This window comes from Leptonychotes weddellii, chromosome 7 (assembly GCF_054177405.1).
Source record: "Leptonychotes weddellii isolate Sample4059 chromosome 7, ASM5417740v2, whole genome shotgun sequence".
NCBI lineage: Eukaryota > Metazoa > Chordata > Mammalia > Carnivora > Phocidae > Leptonychotes > Leptonychotes weddellii.
The window spans coordinates 35162108-35173236 of record NC_138375.1 but is presented as its reverse complement, the minus strand read 5'-3'; the positions used below and the strand labels follow the sequence as shown (position 1 = coordinate 35173236).

At 37.4% G+C, this 11129-nt stretch overlaps 1 long non-coding RNA gene across 1 annotated transcript; it reads right to left on the bottom strand.

Moving 5' to 3' along the window:
* Nucleotides 1-3953: 3953 nt before the first annotated feature.
* On the bottom strand, nucleotides 3954-10247 carry LOC145722469 (uncharacterized). The gene is made up of 3 exons (XR_014146773.1): nucleotides 10055-10247; nucleotides 9267-9398; nucleotides 3954-4033 (listed from the first exon to the last, which is right to left on the bottom strand). It is a non-coding gene; the product is annotated as an uncharacterized LOC145722469 (long non-coding RNA).
* Nucleotides 10248-11129: the final 882 nt, after the last annotated feature.

Sequence of the window (11129 nt, the reverse complement as noted above, 5' to 3'; positions counted from 1 at the left end):
TCTTGGTTAGATGAGTCAATCTCTTTGGTTTTCTTTTCCTTTTTATTAAACACCTTTTCTAAAGTGTTAATTTCATTATTACTAGTTCAATTGAGGAATCAATGTATTTAGTTTTAATTTTTTGCCTACTTTTTTGCTTTTGCTTTATATCTCCTCTCTTACACACACACACACACACACACACACACACACCCCATTCAGGAATTTGAGTTGCTTTAGGATTCAGATATTCATTTCTTTCATCCAGTTCTATCATTTTTTTGACACCTCCAACTAACAACGAGCAAGCCAAATATTTAAAAAATGCAACTAGTAAAGTAAGACAAAAAAACCTTTTACTTATTTTTTTTTTTCCCCCACTTTGGACTTCCTGACAAGTACAGCTGACAGCAGGAATGGCTTAGGGAAATACATACTGAACGTCATAATAATTATATCACAATATTTCTGTTCCCTTTGTATTTGACACACATTGCCATGTACTGGACTTCTCTGAGTTTTCACCCTTTCCACAGGAAGTTTTTCTGGTTCATTTTTTAATCTTAATTCTACCTGACCTGACCTCAACCCATCATTTTTTTTTTTTTTAAAGAGAGAGAGAAAGAGAGAGAGCATGAGTGGGCTGAGGGGTAGAGGGAGAAGCAGCCTCCCTGCTGAGCGGAGAGCCCAATGCAGGGCTTGATCCTCTGGGATCATTACCTGAGCCCAAGACAGATGCTTAACTGATTGAGCCACTCAGGTGCCCCAACCCATCTTAATGGAAACACTCTTTTAGAGAAGAAAAAGAGGCAGCTTAGCTGAAGATGGGTAGAAGTCTCATTGAAATATCACTCATTAAATCTTTATGGTTAAGAAGAGGCAGGAGGGGTCTTAGCACACAACAGAACCTCCATATACGGTCATTTCATTTTTCTCACAAATCTAAATAAATTACCATTGCCATTGTATGTAATAGTTAAGACTGAATTAAGCAACATATGCATAGCATATTTCAGAAATATTGCCACAGTAGTTAAGCTGCATCAAGTTAACTCATAAAAGTGTATTCTATTTGTTTCAGTGATTTTTAAAAAAAATTTTAATACTAAGAGTCTTCAACAGTAGGGTATTTCTAGAGGCTTTTAAAAATTCATAAGCACAATGCTTGAATAGTGGACACTAGATGTTAAAGGATACCTGTTAATGCTGAATAAATGCTAGCCGGGATGTTTTATGATCAAATACAGAAGTCGCACAATGAAATAGCCATTTTCCACTTTAACCAACCCAAAGATTATACTTGGCAAGCATTTTTTATTTTATTTTATTATGTTATGTTAGTCACCATACATTATTACATCATTAGTTTTTGATGTAGTGTTCCATGATTCATTGTCTGCGTATAACACCCAATGCTCCATGCAGTACATGACCTCTTTAATACCCATCACCAGGCTAACCCATCCCCCCATGCCCCTCCCCTCTAGAACCCTCAGTTTGTTTCTCAGAGTCCATAGTCTCTCATGGTTCATCTCCCCCTCTAATTTCCTCCCCCTTCATTTTTCCCTTCCTACTATCTTCTTTTTTTTTTTTTAACATATAATATATTATTTGTTTCAGAGGTACAGGTCTGTGATTCATCAGTCTTACACAATTCACAGCGCTCACCATAGCACATACCCTCCCCAGCGTCTATCACTCAGCCACCCCATCCCTCTCACCCCCCACCACTCCAGCAACCCTCAGTTTGTTTCCTGAGATTAAGAATTCCTCATATCAGTGAGATCATATGATACATGTCTTTCTCTGATTGACTTATTTCGCTCACTTGGCAAGCATTTTTAAAAGCTTTGTTTCTGGTTGAACACACTGTTTTCTTGTTTTAACAATTATTTGAGAAGTCTGACTTATTTATAATAAGTCCAACCTGTTTAGTTGCTACCTCATTAAGGAAGCATTTGGAACTGTATCAGTGCTGATAAATGTCAAATAATGTAATTTAAGGAGAAACTAAAAATTAAGGAATAAAATTATTGTACCTAAAACAGATATGGGCTCTGTTTGCATTCACAGTCAGTTTACAAGAAGCAGGAAATACTACACATTTATCTACTTGCCTGGGTTTCATCGTGTGGTAAATAATTCAATCCAAGGTTCTTAGTCTGTGGTTAATATGGGTTGACTTCAAGGAGACCAGGAACCCTCATCTATTTATATATTCAGTTGATAGTCTGGGAGAGCCTATGATGTGCCAAGTACTGTTATAGTAACTGGGGATATAGACTTGAAAAAGACTAGTCCCTTGCCCTCATGGATATTACATTTCAGTGGGAAAGTCTGATACTTAAACATAATATGATGTCACTACTGAACTGAATGCAGAGCTTTCTGCCTTACGTTCATACATACATTTTTTTTCTGGAGGGAGAGCTCACTGAATGCATGAAAGCGGTTTATGATCATATTAAGAGATTAAGAACACCCTGCTCATTTGATTGATGAGAGAAGCCAGGCGCAGGCACTGAGTGATATGCTATGAAGTTCATGCATTAGTGGCTGACTTAGGATCAGCACCCAGGCATGGTGGTGTCACTCAGTCACACTACTCACACTGTAGGGGAGAAGATCTATTTTTCATTTATTTTCTGTATTCATTCTCTTTTTCATAGTACCTACATCCCATTTTGACTCGACAAATTATTTCAAGAGTTGAGTGTCTGGTCAGACAGATCTCAATCCTAATTTCAGCATTACAATATACTAGCTTTGTGATTTCAAAAGTTGCTTAAACCCTCAGAGCCCCAGCTGCCACTTCTGTAGAATGATGAGAACAAGTCATAACTGACAGGTTATTGGTGAGGATTAAATGAGATCATTTATACACCCACATACCCTCTCTGTCTCTCATTACTTGCTATAATGCTTTTCAGCTGATAAACCCATCAGCTATTATTATTATTATTCTGTTTAAGATTTTACAAAGTGTGGGCTTTGGTGCCAGTTCCCCAGGCTCTAAAAAATCATTCCCTCTCTCTTCACCAGACTATTATTTAAATGGCAACTATTGGGCTTTCACTTAACTCAGGGGAGATGAAAAATGCAGAAGTGACTAACTACTACAGAGTCTAGAGCATGTACTCTGGAGCTTGGCTGCCTGAGTTCAAATCCTGGCTCTACCACTTACTGTGTATGTGATCTTGGGCCAGTTACACAGATTTTCTGTGTCCTCAGTTTCCTCCTACACAGAATGGTGTCAATCAAGTAGCTACTTCATAGAACTGTTATGAGGATTAAATGGCTTAATGTGTTGTCACAATGTTGAGGTGGAGATTATTATGCTTGTTTTAAAAAATCAGCTAAAACATTTTAAGAGGATTGACTAGAGTTGCATTGCTATGTGTGGCAGAGCTATTATTTGAATTCAGAGTCAGTGCTTCCTCATTGTCATTAAAAAAAAAAAAAAGGTAGATTGGGAGGGCCTAGTGTGCCCTCTCTTCTCAGCATGGTCTTCTACAAATCTTTGGCCTCCTGGAGACAAATAAGAGAAACTGCCCGGAGTGTCCCCTCTTCACTGGCATTCAGCCAACCCTCTATGGACCCAACAAACACCCTGGGTGCTAAAATACTTACATCCAGTGATCTCTTTTGCCATCCTATTTGAGACTGCCTCAAATGCCATGTTTCTACAAGGTTATAAATTCCCTGAGAGCAACCTATGTGTCTTTGTTAGTACTAACGGCATATTATACAATGCTAGGCACACAGATTCTCAAAAAATTATATACTTATTTCACATGATTTTCTTATCCTTTCTTCTTTTTGCTTTTAGATGTCTGAATTTTGTATAATAAGCATGTGTTAGTTTTTTAATTAAAAAAAATTAAGCTATTTTCCCTGTAAAAAACAACATGTAGATTCATTTGTTGGTGACTTGCCGTATCTGTCCCTTTGAAATCCATCCTTTGTCTTGGCAAGGTAGGGTATATGGCTGTCCTGGCCCAAAGGGCTTGTGGTTGATCTTCTCTGGTGGCAACAGGGCTCAGCCTTCTCCTTCCTGCAGGGATAAAGGAGTGGCTTGGAAGAGCAGTTAGATCAGGAAGGCCCTGGAGGCCAGCTCTTTTTCCCAGTCTTTTCCTCAGTCTCTGACCCAAAGTGAAGCTGGCTCTGGTCTCTGGAATCCTCTTTGCTTTCTACACCTAGTGTTCCAGAATTATTTTCCAAACAAAGAACAGGACATGTAAAGTCTGTGACCTAAGCTTTATTGATATGGAAGAGAAAAGTGAAAGGGAAACCAGACCTTCTATGGCGTTTGTGAACAAAATATTTTTTAGAGAAAGCTAGTCCTTGTATGAGAAGACAGATAGTGAGGAAGAGGGCCAAATTCCTTGTGATATTTTTCTTATTCTCTTCCCTCTGGAAACTATCTCTACCTGCAGGAAGTGACATGCTTGATGGTGAAAAGACCTCCAAGGATTTCAGAATATATACTTAGACACCAACTTAGAATGCAAGTTATCTATATTGTTGAAGAAAATGGTATGTGTATTTTCTACTACATTGGTCATTTTGTTTTCAAAGAAGAGATACTTTTAGATTTCCTTAGGTCTATTCACCTCAAATGTTTCCACTGAAGTGTTCCTAAATGGGAGAGGAGTAAGAATGAATATCTTCAGTCTGTAGGGGAGCTGGCTTTGGGAGTATATTCTCAAGCAGCATATAGGAAATTTGAGAATGATTCTGTGTTCTGTTATTTTAGAAAATCATACAAACTTTTATTTCAATCTTCAAACAGATGTTCCAGGAAAATGCATCAGGCTTATTATTTGGCTTGGATCACCCTTTATTTCTTAACATGTACCTATGGTGCATTTCTGTTTATTACTATTTAAGAAGCATGGTCTTACATGGTGGACGGTTTTTTTTAATTTGTTTGTTTGCTTTCTAGGATAAACAGGGACAAAAAAACCCAAACCAAACCAAACCAAAACAAAACAAAAAAGAACCACAGAGGACCTATGTATGGAGTTGTTCTAGAGTTTAGGGTCTCTAGGTTGTAGGGTCCTAAGTTATTTGACAATGACATTTTTTTTTTAAAGAAGAAATTGCTTTTAGTCACTCTGCTCAGGAGGGGCTATGTGCATTGTACATATTTTATGGTGTTTTTATGTAATGAATGTCTAACTACTAGTATTTAACATATATTTGCATCATTTTGTAAACTATCTGACAAATAATTAGAACTTACAAAATATTCCTTTGATTGAATACTCCTCTAAATTCACATGATTTATCATAATATGAACTGATACATGAAAGAAAGAAACAAGAGTGGTGGGTTTAGTAATTAAAAGGGACCAATATCTCCATAAGAACAGACCCTAAGACCAGGAAAAGAAAAACCAGGAAAGACCTTGTTACTTTATCACATTAAGCAGGATTAAGAAGGCCTAGGAAGAAGTATAAGGCACATGATGGAGAAAACCCCCACCAATTTAAGGGACCAAGTTACATGTGCCTATGTTTGATTTTTAGGAATATATTAAAAATAAAATTTTTAGACATATATTAAAAATACAATATATAGCAGAAAAGTCATGGAATTACTTAGCTAGAATGGACTTCAAGCAACATGATATTTTTGTTTGCTTGTTTTTTAGCAACCATGATGTTTTATCATCATATACATCATCTCCATATCATAGTTGGACAACTGAGGTAAAGAGTTGCCCAAGTTCATGTGACTGACAAGTGGTAAAACAGAGATCATCACACAGGTTTCCTGCATCCTTGTGCAGAATTCTTCCAGTTTATACTCTGTTGCTTTCCCATAAGTTAAAATAGTTTTAGTGTGATTAGTGTCTTCTGGGTAGTGGTTCAAGCATTTTGTTTTTTAAAAAATATACAACTTTAAGTATTAGGGGCAATTTAAGTAATGGAGATAGGATTGTTACAAACAGTATACTTATTAACACTTATTAATTATCTTAGGCTTCAATTTGAAGACTGGTACCTTAAATGAATGAATCATTCAGGTCCCAACTTAATGAAAATGATATATTCCTAGGGAATATTTTATATGGAATTATTTTATTTTTTATTTATTTTTATTTTTTAAAAATATTTTATTTATTTATTTGACAGAGAGAGCAAGAGAGCACAAGCAGGGGGAGCAGTAGAGGGAGAGGGAGAAACCGGCTCCCCGTCAGGGAGCCACATTGGGCTTGATCCCAGGGTCCTGGGATCATGATCTGAGCCAAAGGCAGATGCTTAACCATCTGAGCCACCCAGGCGCCCCTGGAATTATTTTAGTAGTCTAATTTTAAACAGCTGGAACTCATTTGTTAAGCTGTAGTCTATTGCGCTTTTTGAAAAGAATAAGTGTTTTTTTTCCACACAGATGCAGAACTTTCCGGAAAGTCTGAATACATCCCCCTACTTGAACTTTCAGGATGGCTGGGTAACTTGGGCCTTTTGTCCTCCACCTATGTCCAGCATTATGCTGTGGTAAGTACTTTTTTCAAGACCGAGGGCCTGGCTGCCTTCCAGGATCCCATTGTTTATGACCTTCCTTTTATTTAATGTTCTATTTCTACAATTACAGATGTTGTTGAATCTAATCAAGAACCCAGGTGTGCTACCTTTGCAGGCCCATGTTATCTTAAAGGTCCAAGATCTACAGGCTAGTTGGAACATAGGAGTAGAGAAAGAAGGAAAGAATATTGTCTTGACTCCAAAATATGCTGAGAGAACTGTGCAAAATACAGAAGGTTAAAAGATTGCCACAACTCCTTGACAGTTTCACTGTGGTTTGTTTTATATACCACTGCATGCTGTATGCAGATGGATCACTATTTATGAGAAGTGAGAAGCAGAGCATGGCCCACCCTGATTTCTCACCTTGCTCTTATCAGACTGCATCTGACAAATTAAACAACAGGAAGTTTTGCTGGAAGCTGTTGATAGCTGGGGTTAAACAGCAAGCAGTGAGTGGTCTAGAAATGTTACAATGCTAAGCATTGACCTTGTTTCCACCACAGTGTTATAGGTTCCAGGATAAAAATAGGACATATATGTATCGAAAGCAAACCTCTTTCAGCTCATACTATTCAGGTACACAACTAAACCTCTCTGAGAGGGAATAATGGAGTACAATGTAGTCATGGTTTAATACAAGCAAGGTGTCACTAATAAATTGCTAGGCACAGGTTAAAGTACAAATGAATTTTTGTCAGGTGCTCTCTGCTGTTCATTTACTTTAAGACCCTGACTCTTAGGGCTTAGGTTTATCTGGATAGGACCACCATTTCTGAGTCATTCATTCATCTGTGCAACAAGTTTTTACAGAATGCTGTGCACTGTGTCCGGTACTCAGGATTGGGAGAACTTGATAGTCATAACTCCTGATGATATGGATCTTATAGAGAAGTTATTGCTTTTAACCTTAATCTGCTCTATAAAGCAGTCTTTCTCAACCAGTTGAATGAGAGAATTAAGCTGTACAGACAATGATTTGAGTGATGATTTTTGTAATTCTTCCAAGGATGGAAGTTGTTGGTACCATTCCTGATGCATAGGAGATAACTTAATTCATCATATACAATGGATGCCTTAGGCCATTAGAGCTTAACTGACCTTGGTTGATGAGGATTTCTCAAAAGGAATAAGGTCTTATCTTCTGAGTCCCTACTACAACTTGGTCAAAACTAGTAGATCACATTACTAATGATTAGAAGATTAACAACACTCTCTATCCCCCTTACATAAATAGATTTGAGGAGAGAAAGGACACACACATAAAAAGTCAGTAGCTTCTCTCAAGAAAAATAACTCCTGGTGTGGATGAATATTTTATGGAGGAAGATTCTGGTCAGAAGTGATTGGTAATTGGGTAGTAAGAATTTGCCTGGGAAGGAAGAATGTAAAGTAGCTGAGAGTTTCTGAGGACTAAACAAATTTGAGGACCAGACTTTAATAGAAACAGCTGTGAGTATACAATGCTCTAGAATTCTTTAAGTGCTTTTGAGAGATGCAAGATGTAAGTAAATGGAACTCCCATTTCACTCATACTTATTTGAAGACAACACCTCTCTTGGCCTGGACCACATGGATTTGGGTTTTGGTAGGGTTATATTCTTATAAGCTCAGCTGCACCTGCTCACCAGTTTGCTGAAGTGCCTGTGATCTGACTCTTGGGTACTTGGCCTTTATTCTAACAGGTTCCCTACCTCTTGTATTTCAGACCCTCTATCCTGGATCACCTCTTTTCTCCTTCCTGTTCCTTCAGTGTATTAGTCAGGTTCTCCATAGAGACAGAGCCAATAGGGTAAATATAATTAGACATTTAATACATTTTATATATATGTAAATTATCTGTATAATTTACATATGCATATATAACAATTAGATATGTATATATACATTCATGAGCAGTTCTATCTCTACATATTTATGTATGTGTATATGGATATATAGAGAGATACATAGATTTATTGTAAGGAATTTGTGGTTCATGTAATTATGGAGGCTGAAAAGTCCAGATGAGACACAGGAGAGCTAATGGTATAGTTCTAGTCTCAGTTCAAAGCCCTGAGAAGCAAAAAAGCCAATGGCATAATTTCTGGTCTGAGTCTGAGTCCAAGGGCAGAAGGCCAAATTCTCAGCTCAAAAACAGTGAGACAGAGAATAAATGCTCCCTTACTCCTTTTGCTCTATTCAGGTCTCCCAACAGATTGCATGATGCCCACCCACTTTGGTAAGGGAAATCTGCTCTACTCAGTCCACCAATTCAAGTGTTAATCTCATCTGTAAATACCCTCACAGACATACCTAGAATAATGTTTAACCAAATATCTGGTACAGTGTGGACCAAATTGACAAATAAAATTAACCATTGCACTCAGTCAATTCTTTAAGTGGCTTTGTTGTTTATACTTGTACTTTTTTCTTCAGCCTTCCCATTCCATTTCCTGCTGATAAACTACCCCTCTGTCCCAAACATACATGCATATAAGACAGATATTTTGTTCACATTTCTATCCTGAAGAAGCACTAAGTTGAAAAGTTCTATTTATCTTTCTGTAATATTCTTATTCAGGTATTCATATTATGCAGTTGATGATGAGCTCCATTGACTTACATTAAAACTTAAAAGTATTTCAGGCTGCATATTTATATTGTAACATAGACTTCATTCTATCCCTTTTCCTCTCACTCCTGCATGTTACCAGCCTCTCTCCTAGTTTAACTCCTCAATTTATAGTGATTTTGGTCAGGGGCAAGAGACTTACCCATGCAGGAGAAGCAGCATGTGTCTGTATGGACTGATGTACAGGATTAAAATGTTTGGCTTTTTCAGTCTTCTGTATCTTGTCTCCATCTGTGTGCTACTGTGTTTGGGACCCTCATAATCCTGACTTGTTCTGTGAATGAAGGAGAAAATATTTAAATTCTGTTTTAATTTCCCATCTTAAAAAGAACTAATAGCTTAATTTTTCTTTACATTCATCTCTAAATTTCACCCAGTTCATCTGCCTAAACTTGATGGATCTATTTGCAAGAGAAAATGTGGGAAAAAAAGAAACATCAATCATTTCTAAATAAGTTCTCACTTATTAATTGTCCAGTGTGACCAGGGTCTTACCATTAAGTGTAAAAAATATAGGATGAAGAAGTGGAACGTTTTTAACCAGAGGGGTTGAAATTATTATTGTTTATTTAAAAAGTCCCACTTTTTTCTTATATATCATTAAAAGAAATAAGATCAATCATTTATTGGAAGTGGTCACCATACTATCAAAACTCTTGAAGAACCCTGCTTGACTAAGTATCGAATATAAATGCTTTAAAATACGAGGTAGAGAAAATTTATGACAGGAAATGCTTAAAAAAGATGAACCTCTAACATCCCAGATACCTTGATTCCTGTGTTAGATTAAGACACATTTTTGTTGTTTAGAATAAATGAAACAAATACTTGAGACATTTAGCTGTGTAGTGTGTGCTTGTGTGTGCATGCATATATATATTTTAACTGAACATAGGCATAAACACATTCATTAGGAAATAAGCACTCTACCTGAAAGTTTTCAGATAAATTTACTCAAAACTAGATCCTTTGACTTTGTCAACTTCAATCAAATTTCCATCATTCAAGTGGAGATTATTTAAATCTAGTTATGGTCATTTGGCTCCATGCAGATTCCTTAACTTCTTGCTTCTCTCCCAACAGCATCTCATCTTCAGTGCATAGGATCCTCTACTGCACTCTTTTTTTTCCATTAGGAGAGGTCAACTGTGTATTAAGCATACATATGTCTGAGATATTCAGGTTGCTTAGACTTCTGATAAAATTATACAATGTATAATTTTATATGCATGAGCACAAAACTCCAGATTTCAAATTCAATTTGGAGACATTATAAAGGGAAAGGGGCATCAGAAAACCTGTATTTAGTGCTTTTCTAGTACTAACCAGGTTGGTGACTTTTGAAAGTTAGTTTCCTCAGAAAGGAGATTTAGTGAGGAGTAGAGTCAGAATCAGCAGAAATAAATGACGTAGTGCAGGGAAGAGGAAGAAACTGGACTGCAGTGAAGTTTCAACAAAGGCTGCAGCCAATCCACTGGGGCAAGCAACCTGGGATGATTCTGCAGAGCAGTTCTGACTTGAGAAGGGGCGACCAGGTCTTTATACTGCTCTGCAAACCACTTGTTGAATGTGTGCTGCTTTTGAGAAGGAGGGCTTAAATTGAGCAAGTTGGGTGTCCTCCCTTAAGGGCAATCTCTGGAGAAGACCTGGCTCGCAGTGGCAGAAATTGGAGAAACAGGTGCTTCAGTCCTGAAGAATGATCTAGGTATTTCATCATAGTCCATCCCTTGAACTATTCAGATACACCTGGTTCATACGAATTTTGAGAATACCTCCTTTGAGATTCTGATTGATGTCTCTGCCATTGCAGTGGATCCAACTGCTATCTTTTCCCTTTCTACTATTCATTCTAGATTCCTCTTATCCTTGGCTTGCCTCTCTGCTGGTCTCGGTGGATTAACTGGTAGGGTGACCCAGACTCTCCTCCCTGAAAGGTCTGAACCCCAGGTCACCATGCTTCTTGCAGGCTATTGCTGATACACTTGTCCATTTATCATCACAATTG